Source organism: Schistocerca gregaria, chromosome X, assembly GCF_023897955.1.
Source record: "Schistocerca gregaria isolate iqSchGreg1 chromosome X, iqSchGreg1.2, whole genome shotgun sequence".
In the NCBI taxonomy this organism is placed as follows: domain Eukaryota; kingdom Metazoa; phylum Arthropoda; class Insecta; order Orthoptera; family Acrididae; genus Schistocerca; species Schistocerca gregaria.
In genome coordinates this window covers 479,449,782-479,471,243 of record NC_064931.1, presented here as the reverse complement: position 1 = coordinate 479,471,243, position 21,462 = coordinate 479,449,782, and the positions used below count along the sequence as shown (strand labels likewise).

Here is a 21,462-nt window from a genome sequence, read left to right as displayed (position 1 = left end):
TGGTGGCAGATAATGCTACCGCATTATTTCTTATCTCTCAGTGAAGTGTGAGATGACTGAGTGTAAATAAATGGTGTCTGTAGCATTATGTGTCTCATAAATAAATTCTGAAGCATTTGTGCTTGACAGTTCTCTCAGTGAAGTGTGAGATGACTGAGTGTAAATAAATGGTGTCTGTAGCATTATGTGTCTCATAAATAAATTCTGAAGCATTTGTGCTTGACAGTTCACTAGATGTGACACTAAGTACTCGCCTAGTAAACTGTCAAAGTTGGTCAAGTGACAATGTTTTTTATTGGTCGTTGGAGCCAGTAGTACTACCACTGTTACTTTAGGTATTCAATACCTGAAGCAACAAACAGAAATGTGCAGTAAAGCACAAAGGAACATAGATTTGAGAAAAAAAGTTTCATTGTATAATAGTCATTGACTACAAGGTAATACTAACTAAGGAGTAAGATTTAATTTTTGGCTTAGTAATGTTGCTATATTTCCTTTGATAGAGGTAATGGAATATGCAACTGTTACTAATGTGTGTTCTGTTGTTTAATAAGCGTAGTAAGACTAAATAATAATGTATATAGACGTTTATGTAAAAAGTGAAACAAATACAAATCAGTAATCGCAATAACAGATAGCAGCGCAGCAATCTAGAGGTATTCAGTTTCATCCATTTGCGAATAAAATGGTACTGTACTCAGTAATTGTTTATATGTGTAGACCGTAGTATTTGGTAATAGCAAAACTTTCCATAGTGTGCACCCAGTATCACCTTTATTTTTACTTATTAGTTCCTGACTTCCACACTGTTTATTAGTTTATTCTAGTCCTCATCTCCCTTGCACACCTCGTATTGCTGTGTGAGATTTGAGTTTTGCCAGGTGATATTCCTACCAAAATGCCAATTATATTGGTGAAACCATTGTTAAAACTGCTTGAAACTCAAAATTTGAAAATTTCTTACAGCTGAAATGAAATAAAATAAAATGAAATGGCAGCGTTAGTAAACTGGTATTAAAGAAACTGTTGGAGACTCCACTTGAAACTTTCTGACAGGTTTAAACAATGTGCTGGATTGGGAATTGAGCTTATTTCACAAGTTCTGCACACTGTAAGATAAAAATGAAGAAGATAATTTATTTTACAAAATACCTTTACAGGCCTTCAATACAATCTTCATTTTTGCTTATGACAGCTTCCCAACATTTTGGCAACTTCTGTATTCAGGACAGAGTACCTTCATTGTTGAGCTGTCTGATTACTCATACCACCTCACTGGAAGCTTATTGAAATATATAAAAAGGTTTTCCATGAAGTTGTTCCTTCAATTTTGGAAACAAATCAAAGTGCGTTGGGCCCATGTAAAGATTGTGTGGCGATTGGGGAAGTATATTTGTCGAGCATTTCTCTCACTGTTTGGGCAGTATGTGGTCTTGTATTATCATACCAAATGAGGACACCAGCTACAAGCATGTCAGACCTTCTTTGACAAATTTTTGAGCATAAAATATTTTGCAGAAACAGCTTGTAGTATGGGCCTGTTAGAAGTCCCTTGGGCACTCTATTTGTAGCAATGATGCCATGTGCAAAGATCATAATCAATTTTACCTTTGATTGTTGGTGACAGAATTTTTTTCAAGTGTGAAGAGTTGGTATGTTTACATTACTGAGACTTCAATTCTTTCTCAAAATCTCGTATTCAGGTCTCATCAAGTGCAAAAATCCTTTTCAGAAACTGTTCTTCTGTTAAATATCATCGAAGGGATTATTCTGTGTTTCTTTTGGGACCTGTTATCTGATATTCATTTAGATCGTACAGGGACCCCACATGGCAGCAACTTTTCTCCTCTTTAACTTTTCAGTAATGGGTGTGTAAACTGAAGTGACAAGCATTCAGGCTACATATGCAATTTCCTCACATGCGCTTCGGTGATCCTGTCTCAAAATGTCATTACCAGTAACCTTCCACTTCTTGGATTGTCTCCGCTGATTACTTAACCTTCACAGAAATGAGCAGACCACCATGATACTGATGCTGTCCTACAATCCACCATACTATTCCCACATACCTCTCTCAGTGTTGTAAATTCTCATTAGGTTCTTTCCATGCAGGGATTAGATCTTGATGTAGGAATGCTGGTCACTACGTGTAATCCAACCTTACTTGATTTCAGCTTCCATTTCAAAACTAAGTTACTCTTGACAAAATCGTGCAAACTAGTAAACACATATGACTGTCATGCCTAAAGTCTTGCTCACTAGTGATATGAATTCCAACACAATCATGAAACCATAACAGTTGCACATGTGCAGTGTGCAGGACTTTCAAAATGACCCCCCTAGTTGTGTCTGGAGTAAGCTGTCCATCCAGATAATTTCATTAGACCTTTTTTTTATTATGCAGTGCAACTGCCATAGTTTTGTACTAAGGAACTGATACGCTGTAGTCTACATTCATCCTAGTGGATGAAACCAGCATTTCCATAATTTAATCTTTGTAGACTTGTATACACTAATGAAACAAGAAGTCCAATTGCCACAAAACTGCGATGAACAAGGACTCTCACACTTCTGAAGTATTGTCACTGGGAGTGAATGAAGATAAAACGATGCATTTGCCAAATTTAAGTGTTCTTCTAAAAATTAATACATATGTATTCTGCAGTGCCACTTGAATTTCATTGGCTGTAGAATATGCTTCTGTTAACCAGCCAGTCTCTTTGTCTATCAACATGTTAAATTCGACAGTAGTTTGTGAGCAAATTCTGCAGTAATTCGTCGTCGTCGTTGTTGTTGTTGTTGTTGTTGTTGTTGTTGCTGCTGCTGCTGTCTGCTGCCCTGAGACTGGTTTGATGCAGCTCTCCATGCTACTCTATCCTGTGCAAGCTTCTTCACCTCCCAATTCGTACTGCAGTCTACATCCTTCTGAATCTGTTTAGTGTATTCATTTCTTGGTCTCCCTCTATGATTTTTACCCTCCAATACTAAATTGGCGATCTCTTGATGCCTCAGAACATGTCCTACCAACCGATCCCTTCTTGTCAAGTTGTGCCACAAACTCCTCTTCTCCTCAACCCTATTCAAAACTTCCTCATTAGTTACGTGTTATTGTAATTTGTTAGCAGTGAGATATTTGAGTATTTATTTGAGCTAAACATCGTATGTAGACAATTCCTGTGGCAGTCCTTAAGGAAATAGATCTTTAAACTGTACACTGCATCACAGAATATTTTGCAACCCAACCATTAATTTTTTGCTTCATATGGAAAGGCTAATGGAAAGCAGAACACTGTGGCATATGTTGCTTCTTTAAAATGGCCTTTGAAAGGAACTGAGCATGAGATGATGTTATTCACAATCCAGAATTATATTAATCTCTCAGGGCGGTGTACCACACAAAACTGTGTGATTGATTGGATTTATTTGTCTGATGTGGTGTAGTTGCTGCTTTAGTCTTCGATTAAAAGTTATTGTTGATCTAACCATTTCAGATGTCCCATACTCTAATGCTGAAACAAACATGAAAAGAGTATAGGTAGTATTACGGAAAATATATGGATTATGAGATTTGAGCAACTGCCACACAGACATGTAAATAATTTTATGCTATCTTGAGATGATCGATTGACTGAAACTGGTGTTTAAAAAGGTTTATTTCTTCAACATGTCTTTGTGGCTCTTTCCAAATATTGTGAAGAATACTAATCTCATAAATGTTTACTCATAAAAGATTTTTGTTGTCAAATAGGTGAAAATCTGACATTTACAAGTGCATTTTATGCATAAAGGTTGCTGTTTGCCCTTGCTTCAGTCAATGGGAAAGTCTTTCGCTTTTTGTGAGTGAATGACACCTATTCTTCTTTTATGTGGTTAACTTGTTTGCTGAAAGTGAGTGGTAGTTCCATTAGCTACTTGCCTCACTGTTTTCCGGGGGTGTTTCTGATCCGTTTACCACCAGCCTGGCATGTGTGACTATAACTTGTGCTTGTTGAATGAGCACATTATGTATAAGGACAGTACTCTTGTGAGCAACTTGGGTAGGGAATTTTATGACTGATACCTAATGACAATTGGTTAAAAGCACCTCTACATCACTTTTTCCGCAGATTCCTTTAAGAAATTTACATGAAAGTTGCCACAGATTAATAATCCCATCCTTGTGTCTGATACAGAGGACAATAATTCATCAAAATTTGTCATGGAAGTTTCTCAGTTACCCAGTGAAGACCTGTATGCTATAAAAATAACAAATAATACATTTTCCTTCAGTAACTCAGAAGCACGTTTCTCTATCTTGATCTATGCAGAATTCACTTATTTTTGTTCTAGTGTTATCTTTCCTCCACTTTCCAGTGTGATTATATCTATATGTATATAAACAACATCAATGAAGTCTGACATAGTAAAAGAGTGTACATATGCAGGTAAATAATGCACTTGTGACTGCTGTTCTGTGTAATGTGCTGTGTGCTATCAGTTAAATATTCCTCAAGCCATCAAATATTTGGTAAGATGCAGTGTACGATTATGTCTTAGATGTTGATGATGTGGGGCAATGCCGAACGCCTTATGGAAACCTAGAGAGACAGAATCTATCTGTTCATCTCCAGCTATTGTTTACTAGATGTTGTGCATAATGGGTGAATTACTTATCCAAATGCTTCCATCCAGATTAATTACTAAGACTGTTGCATAGAGAAGTGCTGAATGACTGTATCCTGTACCTGTTGAGTTTGTGACAATGAAAAATGTGCAAATGAGGAAAGCAGCTCTAGTTGTGGTTCTACAAAGACTTTAAGGTCTTATTTGTCTTATGATTAGGTGTTTAATCAAGCCAGCAAAGTAGTGTACAGTTGACAGACAACCCATGATGATAACATTTCTCTTACCATTTTGTTTGTTCACTTTTTTGATTCTAAGTGCATACTGGCACAAAATACAAGTAATAATTTCAGTAATGTCTACTGCTACTGAAATGTTGACAGTAGTTCATATTAACATGGAACAATGCTTTGGAAATAATCTGGAAATCCACATGCTATTTTCTGTAGATGTGTTTACATAGCCTGAAGTATCAGTATTAAATACATATTCAGATATGTATCATTGAGTATTGTATTGACTGTTTTGGAGATTTGATTGTGATTATCACTAACAACCTCAGGTACTATGAATTATGTCATCCTCAAGGTCAACTTATACCCCCAGTAAATATTTTGTTTATAAAGCTATACCATTCCACCACTTGCTCATCTGTTTACCAAGCATGTCAGTGCGGTTCATGGCATATGGTCACTTAGCAACTGGCCCGTTGCAGTCCCCCAGAAGGAGTCTACATTGAGACAACTAGGTCTGTAATACTTAATGAACCTATTCAATGTTATCTCAGTTTGTCATGATGATTATTTCTTAATACAGTTATTGGTGACTGAATGAAACAATAATGTTTCTACATTCTTAGATTACAATAAAGTGAAACATAATAATTTGCAAGTGCAACTATTACGCGGAGTGACCTCACCATGCTTGTAGAGCTCATTATGCTACACATGCCCCGTGGATTGTTCCTACTGCCTTGTATGTGAAAGAAGCAAATTAACATTGCCTAATTTAAAGTTTGGTTAATACAACTCCTGGCAATCCTCTGTTACCTTAAATTCTCTGTGTGGTTTATTGTTGACCAGCAGACGTGACAGCAGAACTTCACACATTGCAGTGAATGGGAGTTTTAACATTGCTGCTTCGGATCATAAAGATGGTGGTAAACCATTTAAAAGAAATGCTGGGAATGCTCCATGGTGACAGTAATTCATCATCATCATCATTGCTGCTGCTGCTGCTACTACTACTACTACTACTACTACTACTACTACTACATGAAGTAGGCTGCACAGCCTGTTATGAAAACCACCTTGTCCTTGGACATCCCACTCCTCACTTGTAGTTCATGGTGATTCTAGGCAGATGATCTTGTTGCATTCTTTGTAAATGGTTACACCATTTGAGTTTAAATTTTTAAATTTTGATTTCCAGATTGAAATTCTGTAGCAGTTTTCTTATTTCTGTGTTACATATTTTCTGCGCAGCCTTTGACTGTCCAGAGAAGCTTCATGTCAGCTGACATAATTTTACTTTTGTCTTTCTTCGAAAATACCCACATCTCACTTCCATATTATATTTCTTGTGCTCCCATTGTTTTCTAAACCTTGGGTTAAGTTTCCCTTCTGTTTTTATATTTAAGAGTTGTATGAATTTTTCCACATATATATGTTTAAATTTGTGAAGTTTTCTTTCTATGTCATGATCTGTCTTTGAGGATATTTCACATTGAAGATATGAGATGGATACTGACCAAATGAGAAAAAATATTTTTCCAGTTTTATCCTGCTTTTGGATTTTGTCATGGTTTGCCCCAGAAATGCCATTACTTTTGATTGATCTGGAGGTATGAGTCAATTTTCTTCTGCTATATTTCTTAAGATCCATAGCCCCCTATGTAAATTATCTTCTATCCATTGCACAATAACATCATCTGCATATAAAATACTGCCTAATCTTTTCTGCGGCGAGAGCATTATATCAGACCTAAAATCCCTTTGGAAAGTCAGTAGAGGTGATGTAAGTTTCGAAATGGAATTCCCTTCTTGTCTCAGTCATTTGTTTCACTATGAAAACTGAGTGAAGTTGCGCAGCGATTATCACAATTTACTCGCATTTGGGAGGGCAATAGTCCAAATTGCCATCCAGCCATTGGTTTTCAACAGTTTTCCTAAATAACTCTAGGCAAGTGCCAGGATGATTCTTTTGAAGGGCATGGCAGATTTCCTTCTCCATCCCTCTGTAATCTGAGCTTCTGCTCCATATCTAATGACTTTGCTGTTGATAGGACGTTAAATTTTAATCTGATCTAAATCGCTATGAAAATGGTATACAATGTACAGTGTCCCTGCCTAAACCCCACTTGTTCTTTGCTAATGATAGTGTCTGCTATGCCATTAACTATACTACTGATCATTTTGAAGTATACTTTATGAGCACTGTCCAGTAAACTGATGCCCCTATAATTTCCACATACACTCCCATCACCTTTCTTGTAAATAAGTATCATCTTCACTTTTAGCTAATCCTGAAGTATTCTTCCTTGTCTCAGTACACATTCAGCAGATACACGAACCTAACATGTAATAATAATAATAATAATAATAATAATAATAATAATAATTTTATTGTCATTCGGCCATTACAGCAGTAGACGTCATCATATACATACTAAAATACAATTAATAGTTTGAAAGAAACAACAGGTTTGTTGTTAACATTATAGTATTATGTTACAGTTGATAAATTCTCTTATATCATACAATGGGTGGAGGACTAGCCAGTCATGAATTGTTTGTTTGAATAATTATTCAGGTAATTCTTGAACAGATTGAGGAAGATTATTAAATAATTTGTACCCCATGACTTCGTAGCTGTTGAGTGACTTTGACAATCTGTGGTAAGGAATATAGAGGCACCTATTCCTTCTTGTATTGTGGCTATGTACATTTTCTCTGGTTTTGTTTCTGGTAATTTCTTCTTCGTATAAATTAGAACATAGCATATGTACAAGTTTATAACAGTCATGATTTTCTGTTCACAGAACAATGGTTTACAGTCTGCCTTATATGCAGAACCCGTAATTATCCTAATAGCTTTGTTTGCAGTATTAATATGTCATGTACACAGCTAGAGTTCCCCCACAAAATAATTCCATATGTTATTATACTTTGAAAGAATGAAAAATAGGATGTTCTAACATATTTTTCAGGAACACAATCCATAAGTTGCCTTAACAGGTAAATAACTCTTGGCAATTTACCACTAATATATTGTACATGTTGACCCCAAGATAATTTATCATCATTGTATACCCCCAAAAATTTGACACAACTTGTATCACCTGACAGAAGCTTGTCTCTAAGACTACAGACCATCTGCTGTGTTTTGCTTTCATTCTGCAGGAATCCATTTCCTTGAATCAATAGCATGCTTGGTCAATTGTCTTTGCTGCAAAAGTTTTAAGGCTATTGAAATCATCACTAGCATGAAGAACTGTTGTATCATCTGCATACAACACAGTGATGGACTTAATAAATGACGGCAGATCATTTATCATTATCAGGAACAAAAAGGGGCCCAGCACAGATCCCTGCGGAACACCTACCTTGACTTGTTCTATACTCGACATTTCTTTCCCTACACAAACAACTTGCTTACAATTCTGAAGATATGATTTTATTAATTTAAAGTTGTTAGGCCTATGTTTCCATGCCAAAGGAAATCTTCCATTGAGAGATAACCATGAAACGGGAAACTTTTCAGTGCAAGGAGAATAAGTTATGGCCAAATTTGATCCCATATAAAATGATAATATTAATTGTGTGGTTAAACCTGAAAGATTGGTTACTTACATAAGAACATACAAAATGAAATCATTACTATAATTACTGATGAGATTGTATCAATCGTGAATAACGCCATACTCAAAATAAATATTATTAAATAATATTGGATTGTACCTCAGATTTAAGTTACAAGGAGCAGTTAAACATGGCTTTTAGAGTGGTAGATATATTTTCCAAGCTAGATGCAACTGAATATATATATATATATATATATATATATATATATAGAGAAAGAAAGAAACTTCCAGATGACGAAGCAACCGCCGGTTGCGAAAGCTGAAAATTTTGTGTGTGTGTGTTATTTTATTGTGCCTGTCTACCGGCGCTTTCCCGCTTGGTAAGTCTTGGAATCATTTTTTTTTTTTTTTAATATATATATATAGCGAGTTACGCTACTGGGAAAGGTCCTACAGAACTGTTGCTTCAATACCACATAACCACATGCAGACTGTCAAGGACAATCGTACGACAATGGAATTAACATGGAGAGAAAGAAGAGTGGTACTCAAGCTTGTATCGTCGAAAAAAATCTAATAGCTCATTATATCCTTTACTGTGCTCACGGCTTGAACTTGGTTGTTAGTGATGCAGTCAATCATCTGTAATTGTGCTATATTTTTTGGGTATAGTTCAAAGATGATTCACATTATTTTCTAGTTCTCTGTGAAGTGCTAGGAAGCACTCAAGGATCACGTCTACTCTCAATCCGAACACTTTCAATCATTGCATCCCATCTTTTATAAGGGGTGTTCAATAAGTAATGCAATACAGTTCTTTTCTCAGACAGTTTCGCTTGAAAAGATGAATTTGTTATGGGACATCGTGGATGTTCCCCCTTAAGTCCAGTTTCTTCAAGTCTTGATTGGTGGTGGCGACATAAATAGCCTTCAAAACGGTGTCCTTAACGGAGGTGCCTTCCAAGCAGGGAGCCATCATTGAGTTTATTTTGATGGAAAACTAGAGCATTGAAAATGTTAATAGGTGCTGGTAGAATGCCTATGGAGAATTTTTAGTGAACAAAAGCGTGGTGAGTCGTGGCCACGGTGTATATTATCATCGCAACAAGGTGACACACACCAATCCAATCTTCTGCATGCCTACTGGCTGCCCGCATCTGTGACTCTTACAGTGTTGGAACGTATGGACACACTTATTTGAGGCGATCAATGGTTCACCATCAGACACCTCACTGCACAACTGGACATCTTTGTTAGTAGTGCTGACACAAGCATCCACCAGTTGGGGTACTCAAACAAATGTGCCCACTCACCTTAGAGAAGACCATAAAGAGCATCTGTGTGACCTGCCTGTGCAGTACGAGGTTGCTCATTACAATTTTTTGTCGAATATCATGACAGGTGATAAAAGATGGAAACAAAGTGGCAGTCCATGGGCTGACACCACACCACCTCTCTTCTGAAGAAAAAGTTCAAAGGCACACCCTCAGCTTATAAAGTCAAGAACGGTCTTCAAGAACTCTGAAGGGGTTATCCTGCTTGACATCCTACCTCGTGGGCAACGATCAACTCTGAAGTGTACTGTGCTACCCTCAGAAAATTAAAGGAATTAATTCAGCGAGTTCATCACCACAAAAATGCAAATGAACTTCTCCATCTCCATGACAATGCAACGCCTCACACAAGTCCGCACATCCAAGAGGAACTCACAAAACTTTATTTGAGTATTCTTCCTCAACCACTCTACTGCCCAGATCTTGCACCTTCCAACTTCATGCAGTTTGGTCCAATGACGGATGCTCTCTTCAGGAAGCAGTACGTGGATGGTGGGAAGAAGCACGTAATTGGCTCCACAGGTGCCGACTCCATGGGACCTGAGGGGGGGCCCAAGCCCCATTAAAAATTCAAAAAGAAAATTATTAGTTATATAATACTTTGTAAATTCACAAAATTATGTTGGAATTTTTATTCTCTGTGTTTGACAATAGTTACCTTTCACAATACATTGAGTAATGACTTAAAACAAATAATTATTACGGTATTAAGAAGGTTAACTGCAAACGAGTGGTGTGAATCATGATAGTGTTACGCACGCACACTTAGAATTTGTCTCGGTGCACAAACCTTCAGGTAAAGTCTTTCGCCGGCGGGTCAGTGCTGCGGCTTCTAGTGTTTAGTCAACTATTTTATATGACTATACTTTATTCATTTACTTTAGTCTCTTAGTGTATTGTGAATTAAGTTTGCAATGGATAAATCTGTTGCCAAACAGGCACGCTTGGAAGCTGATGACACTGCAATTCAACCTCCAACAGTTATCGAGTCGTCAATTGCTTTGTCGTCTTCAGGTAAGAACCGTTCACAGCCAAAACCTGGGCCATCCAGTAAGGGAAGATCATTTCAGAAGTCTAGGTTGATCAAATAAACATGGCTAGAATATGAAGCATTTACCGAAAAAGTTTTTTGCAAAATCTGCAAAGAGGCAGATGCTAAAAGTCTCTTACAATTAAATTCTATCACTAGCCAAAGTGTGGCCTCCCAATTGAATGAACAAACAGTTAGATAGTGATATGAAGAAAGGCCCTTTAGCTCTTGAGACAATTTTTACTACTGTACAATTTGTACGCCGACAAGGACTAGCAATTAGAGGGCATGAAGATGTAAACTTTCCGAAAGAATGACTTACATGAGTTTAAAGATTGGTTAGGGCGGTCGGGGTATAAGTGGACGTCCCACGATATTCAAAACGAGATCACTGATCTACTAGGAAAGTCTGTGTTGACAAAAGGTATTGGCTTCAGTCAAGAAGACTGAATATTTTTCTATTATGGTTGACAAAAATGATTCTTCAATTCACGAACAAGTGTCATTTTGTACTCGTACTGTCGATTTCTTAACCATCAATGAAGATTTTATTGGCTTATATGAGACCCCCCCCCCCCCCCCCCGCCCCCAACTCTGAATGACAAATTCTGTTTAGTATTTTAAGACATTTTTGCTAGTACTGATTTGTCAATGTTATCAGTGCTATCATGGTGCCTCAAATATGACAGTTTAGACTTGGCAGTTGTAGACAGTCTCCGCCATCTTACATCTATGAGGGATATAATGGCTTTGGTCAAGGACTTAATAAACATCGTAAGGGAAACCAACAAAAGGATGGGACTTTTCAGAAGCATACGCTGTGAGAGACAGGTGTCTAAAGCTAGCGCAATGAGGGATGATCAACTAACGGACCTACCGATAGATGGCTATAGTGTGTGCCGGCCAAAGATCATATCATTGAGAGTCCGCCATATCTGTATTTGGCAAGAAACCCAAGTGTCAAAACATGGATGAAAATGGTTTTCGTTCTGCGCCCTTAGAAGTCTTTTATATTGGATGTTCTACATATCTATACATCAACATAATGAAGTGTTTCTAATCTAGCGAGAAATAACAGTGACAGTTCTGCTACGAAATTCCTAAATTCGAGTGTGTTTTGGAAGTTTGACAAGCTGACCTACAATTCGTTTACCATTAATTTTTATGAGTGCTTTACTTATTTGCCCGTTTTAAAACCCTATTTAAGATTCTATGGAGGTCAACAAATTAGCTTACTTGCCAAAGCTTTTAACTACAGGTATACATTGGAAAATCAAGTGTGGAAAACAGTGAAGACGTCTCTTGGAAAAAAGTTGACACTGTTTGCTTAGGGTATCTTTACTGACAACAGAAATTACAACTGAACTATTAAAGTATTACTTGCGTATAAATGGAAAAAATTATTATATTTCTTTATCTGAAGTGATGCATTACCGATCTGTATATATGCTGACACTATAATTGCAACATGCACTTACGAATTTGGCTCTCTCTTTGATCAGTAATTTAAATGCCATAATTTTATTAATGCCTGTACATTATTAATAATTACTCTATGAATTACAACCATGGAATTTTATTTCTGTGAATCTTGGCTCCAGTCTTTGACATGGTGTATTTTAACAGTGATAATGTAAAAGGACCAGTTTTTGACAGTGCTTCAGCATTTGATACGAGACAAGAAATACATTTAAATAAGACAAACACAAGGGTCAACTTTAAGGCTCCTCTTAAATGTATGACTTGTATCATTTGGAAGTTAAGTCTAGTAATAATGTTATATTGGACTGATCCATGATGATGTAGGAAGTGAAGGAACTTGTTGAAAATAACATCAATCACAGCTGTTAATTTTAAGGTTAGGGTGTCTTAAAACTGTAATTTTCCAGTCTGACACCCAAACAATGACTGGTACCATGGTTTTATTTTAAAATTGAATTCAAAACGTGCCAGTGATCAAAATTAATTACTCTATGAATTACAACCATGGAATTTTATTTCTGTGAATCTTGGCTCCAGTCTTTGACATGGTGTCAATCACTGGAATGACTGGTTGTTAGTATAGGGCCCAAGCAAAAAACAAACCTGAAAGCGAAAGCTGCAGAACTGGCCAGACAGGCACCCCAATGGCTCCTACAATCTGTTGAGACAAGCGTTACATTATATTGCAAATTTAGTGTAAAAAGTTCCATATTGTCTGAATTTGTCCTATACTGACTGGACATTCTAGTCCAGTCAATTTTCTTATCTGCAAAAGTACACTAGCCCATATCAGTGGCGCAAAGGTAGTGCCAAATTACAAACTGTCCCGTAACAACAGAAGTATTGCTGGACAATGTACAGTAAATAATATGTAATAACCTGAGAAATTCAGAATTGGTTTGAAAAAATAGAACGGTAGTTGGAAAGAGTAACATTTTGAAAATAAATGACGCAAGTAGAGTTTTCAGTTCTCATAAAAGCTTGCTCATTTTTTTCCCCCCTCTCCTCCATTCTCAAGGGAAAAATGCGATAACATAAAAGTGCAAGAAAGTTATGTACAATGTTGGAAATGATGAAAAAGAAAATCTCACTATGCTTTTAACAGCATATGCTGCTGTAAAGCTTGCTACTCCTAAGAACATGATTCTCTCTCTCTCTCTCTCTCTCTCTCTCTCTCTCTCTCTCCCTCTCCCTCCCTCCCTCGTGAAGAGTATTCCTGTAATAATAGCTAGTTGCATACCAAGAACATGAGGGTGTTAAAGTGGAGATTTGTTTTCTGGTACAGGCGTCTGATACAACTATTCCACAGCAAAACTTACTTTCAATAGGTGTGGTACCAGTGCACTCCCATAGGATAACAGAATGTTATGTCCTCCAGGAATCACATTGGGTACACCACATACAGCATAAACTGTACAGCAACTACAATGTTTTGTGAGCAAGTTAATTTTAACATAATTGTTGACTCCCATAATTACCTGCTTATATGTGTGCTTGTACTACAGGTTATTGGTAAAGCAAATACTAATTGAATAGGTCTTCACACTTTTCATACTTAGCAGAAATTCTGAAAAAGTGAATTGTTTTATTACTGTATCATCTCTATGGGGAATTAAGAGGTACTGACTGGTTTCTTTGAACATTTAATAGAAGCCTTCTTTTTACCTGCTATTGATTAAGAGCCATTCCAAGTTCTGTACAGAACAATCTTTCGCATTTTTCATGAGGTTTGTTACTCTGTACATTAATATTTCTTCTAAATGGTAAATAATGCATTCATACATTGTTGGTATTAAAGGTAATTCATGAAATAAATTATATTTAAACCATAAAATTAAAGGTTCCACATGGCACATGAAAAATACCTTGCTACACCCATATATGTACAGATTCCAAATTGTCTGTGAATTTGAGTAACAAAATTTTTAAAACAGAAATACGAAGAGCACAATACTTTGGGTCTACAATAACTCAAACGTAAAATACTTTAGTTCCCTATGGGAAACTTTGTTCCTTACATGACTCGTGCAACTGCTTTCATGCTTAATGGAAAACTAAATGGTTTATGTTAAAGTTAACTAGCAAAAAGTGTAACCATTGTTACATAATTTCTGTGAAGTAAGATTCCTTAATGTTAATTCCTTCCTTTGGCATCATAATTTGATAATTTCAGTTCAGTATGGGACATATGAACTAACAAAATGAAATACTTTTATTACGATGACCAGACAAAATCTTTTAAACATGTAATACACAGTTCAAATCAGCAAAAAGTGTAACCATGTAATTAAGGTAAATGTTAATGAAAATTAGGCATGTAACATGAATACTGAAATTTCCTAGCTTGCAACATGTAACTGTAATCACTGTATTCTGTACTTTGTAGTACTGAAAGATAATTACATATGATTATTTGCATTCTCCCCCTCCCCACAGGAAAGTAAAACAGAAAGACCTCCTAGCAAAATAAAGACAAAATTCAGAATATTAGGTTTTGCCTGACTCAGCCCCCTTATTCTAGAATGGTTCTAAAGTAATAAGAATGCTTACGATCAATCGGAACATTGTGTTTATTCTAGGAATTAACAGAGTAACAACTTTATTGCTCTTATGTTGCAGAGTATCCACAAATATTATTGTTTGAAACATTGGGCCACTGCATACTCCATTAGATCACACCCATCCTATGATTAAACTGCTTTCTTAAAGGGAAAAATTCAAGTTAATGTAGTTATTGAGGGAAATATTTTCTCACTCCGAAAGCCATCTGTCATAAGTCTCAGAACATAATTTTTTTCATTAATTTCAAACAAATCACCTGTTTTTAATGCAAGTGCATATTTTGTAACGCCAAACATCTTAAAATAAGTTTATATAATAAACAATTATAATTTTGTTACAATATCTACACAAGATGTAAAGAGTTAATTTTACTTCAATGTGATTCATTCTTTCAAGTTCATCATTACACAACCACAAATTTATGTACAAAATAGTTTTAAGAAATCTGTCAGAATGTCACACCCATCTGCATGGAATATCCCATTACATAATCTATTAAAAACAAAGATTCCAAGACTTACCAAGCGGGAAAGCGCCGGCAGACAGGCACAATGAACAAAACACACAAACACACACACAGAATTACTAGCTTTCACAACCGATGGTTGCTTCTTCAGGAAGGAGAGGGAAAGACGAAAGGATGTGGGTCTGTGTATGTGCGGTTGGATATGTGTGTGTGTGCGCGCGAGTGTACACCTGTCCTTTTTTTCCCCTAAGGGAAGTCTTTCCGCTCCCGGGATTGGAATGACTCCTTACCCTCTCCCTTAAAACCCACATCCTTTCGTCTTTCCCTCTCCTTCCTGAAGAAGCAACCATCGGTTGCGAAAGCTAGTAATTCTGTGTGTGTGTTTGTGTGTTTTGTTCATTGTGCCTGTCTGCCGGCGCTTTCCCACTTGGTAAGTCTTGGAATCTTTGTTTTTAATATGTTTTTCCCATGTGGAAGTTTCTTTCTATTTTATTTACATCACCATTACATAATCTTTTCCAATTTGGGCACTATACATGATTAAACAATATGAGTTTATTTAACTACTGCCTTACACTTGATTCGTTGTTTAAAATTTTCTCAGCAGACATTTTTTTTTTTTTTTCCATATGTTTTTAAGCATATGCAGGAGTACAGGGATGCAATCTTACAAACAAGTTGAGTCTGAAGTAAGTCCTCAATCCCTATTTCATAATGGTAATCATGACCGAGAGCAGGAAATGGGTAATCTACAATTTTATTTTTAACACAATGCAAAATCTTGGCCTGAATATGTTTCTGTCGCATATCCCCAACAATCACAAACATCTGAAACACTTTCTCTGAGTATTCTACAACAGAGTACACACGGTCACTTGGTTTAACCAGTTTTCCCCAGTTAAAATTTACAAATGCATTTTATTGGCCATATTGGGAGAAGCATAGAGACCATCACATTCTAATGCAGATTTAACTACTGCTGGCATCAGTATGTGAAGACAGTCTTTGCATGTGATCTGAATTGACATGTGCAATGACACATACCCTGCAATATGTTTTGCTTGTAAAATGAGAACTTAATCTTATCATCAAGAAGTGCACACCACTCCTGTACTTCATTTTCTGCAGCACTTTCATCACTTTCTACTACATGCTTTCTTGCATGAAAATCATAAACAGGTGGCAAACAACACACATTAAAATTTGAGCAATTCATTGCAGTGACACTGTTACCTAAGAGCAACTTTCTCATGGCACATTTGAACTGGTATGCATTTGGATTGTTGTTCCAATCACCTCTGGAATGAATGCAAGGGAAAAAAGCCCTATGTGGTCTTGTGGCAGTTTATATGTTAGCAAATACTTCAGAGGAGGTTCAACACGAAGCATACTTGCCAGAGCTATGTGCCTGACTGATTGCATATTGAAAATTATCCCAAAAGCAAAAGTATTTCTTGCATGGAGCAGCAATGGAACACCAACAATTTTTAAGCTTTTGATACAATTTTCAGTATCTCTGAAAATACAAAGCCAATAAGATTTGTTCTCAAGTCTCAGGGGACTCTTATACCCTTTACCTAATGGATTTCTGGAGTTCAGAACATCAAAAATCCTATCAATATAATACAAAAATTCTACTGTTGCTTCACTTCCAACCCTCCTCAAAAACTCTATACTATCTGCCATGCTAGAACTCAGTCTGTGCAGCTAATGAAACATTCATTTTTCTATTTACATAAGTTATATGTTGTCCTGATAGTTTGTTGGCAAATATCATACCTTCTTCTTCTTGTACCTTGTCCAATTGCTTAATGAAATGCCATCTAATGATGCCAGTTGGAGACTTAATAGCAGATACTTCTGCTAGCGCATTTGTGGCCAACTTAATCATGACACATGTCCAAGATACAATAAACATTGTATTTTTCCACAGGATGAGGAATGTGGCTTTTAAAATCACCCTTGTAAAAATTTAAAGTACAGCCAAGTGAATGTAAAGTGCTTATATTTACCTTGCAGCCATCACATGTAACACGCCAAACCCTAATGCCAGAACTAAGCAGCCTCTCTAAAGCAGATTTTATCAGTGTGGCCTGATTAATTGCCTGTACACCATTGATAAATAAATATGCAACTGGGCATTTCAATTTGGCTTTAATAGAGACAAGCATGAAAACCAGAGCCTCAGATGCCTCTATTGCTTCTTTTGACTGAGGCACTTCCCCGCCAAAGTCTAAAAAACCTGTGTATTGCTTAGTTCCTTGGTCCCAAACTACTTGCTTCCTAATTGCCATACTGTCAATAATTAGACATGAATCGTTGAACTGGTCCCTTACAATTGAGTTCAAATCAATGTACCTAAAAACACTTGCCATCCATTTGGAAATGAATGATTTATGGGGGCAGAGGCATTAATTTTTGCAGCTAGTCATATGCTGCTGGTGAATAAAAGTACACAGTCATCACAAACATTTTTCACAGTGTTGTGTATCTATTACCCTTTGACGAGAGAGAATTGTTCACTAAATTGCACACTAATTCCACTTGTGTTCCTTTCTGATGATTGAGGAAGTTATGTAACTTCTGAGGAAGATGCCCCTTCTCCTTCATTGAACTTATGATGTCATTCATGGAAAACACTTTCTTTTCTCTTCTTCGAAGTTTTTCACGGACGCACTTCGGTTTACGTTTTAATTCGTGCACAATGTCTGAGAAAAAAATTGCAAGTGTCGGTCGCCTTGTCTTCCATTTCTACTTTCGACTGTATACCACAATCAGTTACTGAAGAACCAACTGCACTCTGAAATAAAGAAATAATTTCGTTATATAGGAATGAAATAGCTCAAGGCTTGATGAAAAAATATTATAAGAAAACTTTGGGGTTGTGAAAACACAATTCGCAGCTTCTGCATTGGATAAATGGGACATGCTTTCCACGGAAGATTTCTCATTGACAACATTCTACACGCTATCAGTAGCTTCTGCAGGGGGCAAATAGAGCACTGATTCCATGACAGAACGCTAAAAACAAAAATATGGACCTGGAATACAACATTGCTTAGACCTATGTAGCCCATTTGTGTCCGTACGAAATAAATTCACAAAAGTAAAAAGCACACACATAGCAAGGAAATTAATTAGCTACCTCAAATGGAGAAGCATCGTTGTCACTCAAAATCCTAACATGTCGTCGTGACTGTTTATTTGGTGGCATCAAATGTGTCGGAAAGTCAATAACTGATGGCTCTGCTTCGGGTTTGAGACGTTTCTTCCACGTTCCAGGGCTCAGTACGTAATCATCTTGTCGGGAAATGGTTCCTGCAAAGAAGACTGCAAGACGTAGCATTAAAACCTTTCCGCTTCACGGAAGTAATCCACTTCTTTAGCAGCTCTGGGTGCTTTAGAGGAAACCTGTTCAAAAACATCGAATTAGCAAACGCACAAAGTCTGTATTTTTATCGTATTGTATCGGTAGTCCTATTACCTGTGAAATGGTAAGTCACTTTCCTTATTCGATCGCTTCGTACAATTGAAAGCGGAACAAGGAATCACCATTTCGATAAACCTTAATTCCTTATACACCATACAGACCGAGAGAAACTTCTTGCCAAATTCGAATATGGCGGTTGGCGGACAATACAGACGACAGTCATCAGCTGGCAGAGCCATCTATCGGTAGGTCCGCTAGTTGAGCATCCCTCATTTCTCTAGCTTTAGACGCCTGTCCGCGAGAGCGCCAACGACCAAGCTGGTTTACAACCCCTTTGCCTGACTCGATGGACTATGCGAGCTTCTAGTATCTTGAGAACATAGTAAACAATTGAAAAACTTCTAGAGTTTTTTGAAACATTTTCTGCAGAGGACAAAACAGAGGCAGGTTACAAACGTGCAGACTACCTTGAGTCAATGTCACAATTCAAGACTTATTTCTTTTTACGTTTTTATTGATATGCAATGAACCCAGTAGAGGATGTCAATGAAAAAATTCAATGCCACCATCTAAGTGTTGCTGATCCGGAAAAAAATATATGAGGACTTCATTTGTATGTTGAATGAAAAGCGTGATAGTTTTGAACACTTACTTTTAGAAATTGTGTTTAAAAGAAAAACCTTCACAAAGTGTTGATCCTTCCCTTCCTCGGAATTGAAGTATGCCAAAGAAGTATGAAAACAATGAAGCCAACTCACCACACACATTTAAACCCCCAAAAGAATACTACAAAGCTATGTACATTGAAGTTTGTAAAACAGTGCAATCTTGCATTACTGAGCGGTTCGCTTCAACTGGACTCGCACAGGTCGTTGCAGTTGAAGAAGACTGCTTGCTTTTTAGTAAACAGAGGTGAAACAAATTTGGAAAAATCAACTGAGTTTTTCAAAAATGACCTGGACATTGAGAGACTGCGCTTACACTTGAATGTGTTAACCAATATCGCTAATAAAAAACAACTGGTCTTAAAAAACATGCGTGATATAAGAAAGTACATTACACAAGAGCCTGCAGTTGGAGAAATGTTATGTGAAGTAGTGAAGTGCAGTAAACTTCTCCAAGTAGTTCCAATCACGATAGCAACAGCAGAATGGTCATTCAGCGCCCTTAGACGTTTGAAGTCATATCTCCGATCAACAATGGGACAGAAGCAATTGAATAGCTTGGTTGTTCTTCATGCCCACGGAGATGTTTTGGATGAATTGGGTATACAGCCAGTCATCAACGATTTCGTATTCAGTAATCTAGTCAGACGATCGACATTTGCACCTTTCTAAAGACACTCTACCCCTAATAATGTCATTTAGAGCAATGTTAAAAAATCTTTATAAAATAGGGAATTAAATACACAAATATGGTTAAATTTTCAGTTTTGAAATATTAGTACTAGTTTAGCACTGTATTACTATAGTACTGTATTAGATATTTTCAAATACTTAAATATTATTAGGTTGTAAGACCCAATTAAAACCCGCTTTTTACATATTTTTTACTGAAAGTATTAGGCATACTGTATAACTTTATTAACTGTATTAATGCATTGACTTTGAGATATTATTTTTATTTAATGAACTCTGGGTCTTATTCAAAGTAAGCTTAAATTAGCTATTTCACTTATTAATCAAAGTGCTATTACAATGCGACAGCAATATTTTATGTTTTATTCTTTTAATGATTGTTTAGGATTTAATTAAATGTAATTTCAGTCTTTTCAGATGTAATAGTCTATTTGCATGATTATTACTGTAAATTAAATTAGCTTTTTACGAAAATACTGTGCGTGTTTATGTTTTGTTTCTCTTTTCAAAGCCAAAAAAATTGTCGAGTTTCCTAGTGTCGAGTTATCGAGAGTTCAGTTTTCGGGGTTCTAATATTGATCATATGACTCTAAAATGCTTAGAAAACTTTAAAAATCACTTTTTTATCTAAAATTTAGAAAATTTCCAGGGACAATACTGCCAGTATGGACCCCAAAATTCTTTACAAGTCGGCGCCCATGATTGGTTCCTACATCGACCAGTAGAGTGGTATTGTGCGGTCATACAGGCCCTCATCATAAAGTGGCGTGAGGGTTTTGTAGCCAAAAGCGTGGGTTGCGGTATGATATACTGGAGTCCTGAATGAAACCAACCCGTTTCCAGAAAAAATAATTATTTGTCAAACGCCCCTCACATATTCGTTTGTAAAGGTAAATTTGCAAGCATAGTTGCCAGAAAAGTTTTTATTTCTTGGCATGACAACGATTTCTTTGGAAAAGAAGAATGAAGTGGTTCAATAACGCTGAATGGTGAAGTTAACATTTTCAGAAAAATAAGAAATCTGAAGTGACGTAGGTTTGAAAAGTATCCTCTAGCCTTAAAACAGACTTCACTTTTTTCTCCTGACATATCTCCCAAAAATTTCATTACAACGTCATAATTACTTTCCAACGATTTCTGTGGTTGTACCATCACACATCTCATGTTGTAGGGCAGAACGCTCGCAAAATCAGTCTGGCAAATTTTTAACGCCAGTGTCTTTATTGTCTTCTTGTATTGGCTCAAACACTGCTAGCCTCTTTGGTGAGTATAGACCGAAGCGCCAAAGAAACTGCTGTAGACATGAATATTTAAATACAAGGATATGTAAACAGGCAGAATATGGCGCTGCGGTCGGCAACGCTTATATAAGACAACAAGTGTCTAGAGCAGTTGT

At 36.7% G+C, this 21,462-nt stretch overlaps 1 long non-coding RNA gene across 1 annotated transcript; it reads right to left on the bottom strand.

Moving 5' to 3' along the window:
• Positions 1–13,890: 13,890 nt before the first annotated feature.
• LOC126298912 (uncharacterized) lies at positions 13,891–19,044 on the bottom strand. Its single transcript, XR_007552694.1, has 3 exons — positions 18,763–19,044; positions 18,424–18,689; positions 13,891–18,078 (listed from the first exon to the last, which is right to left on the bottom strand). It is a non-coding gene; the product is annotated as an uncharacterized LOC126298912 (long non-coding RNA).
• Positions 19,045–21,462: the final 2,418 nt, after the last annotated feature.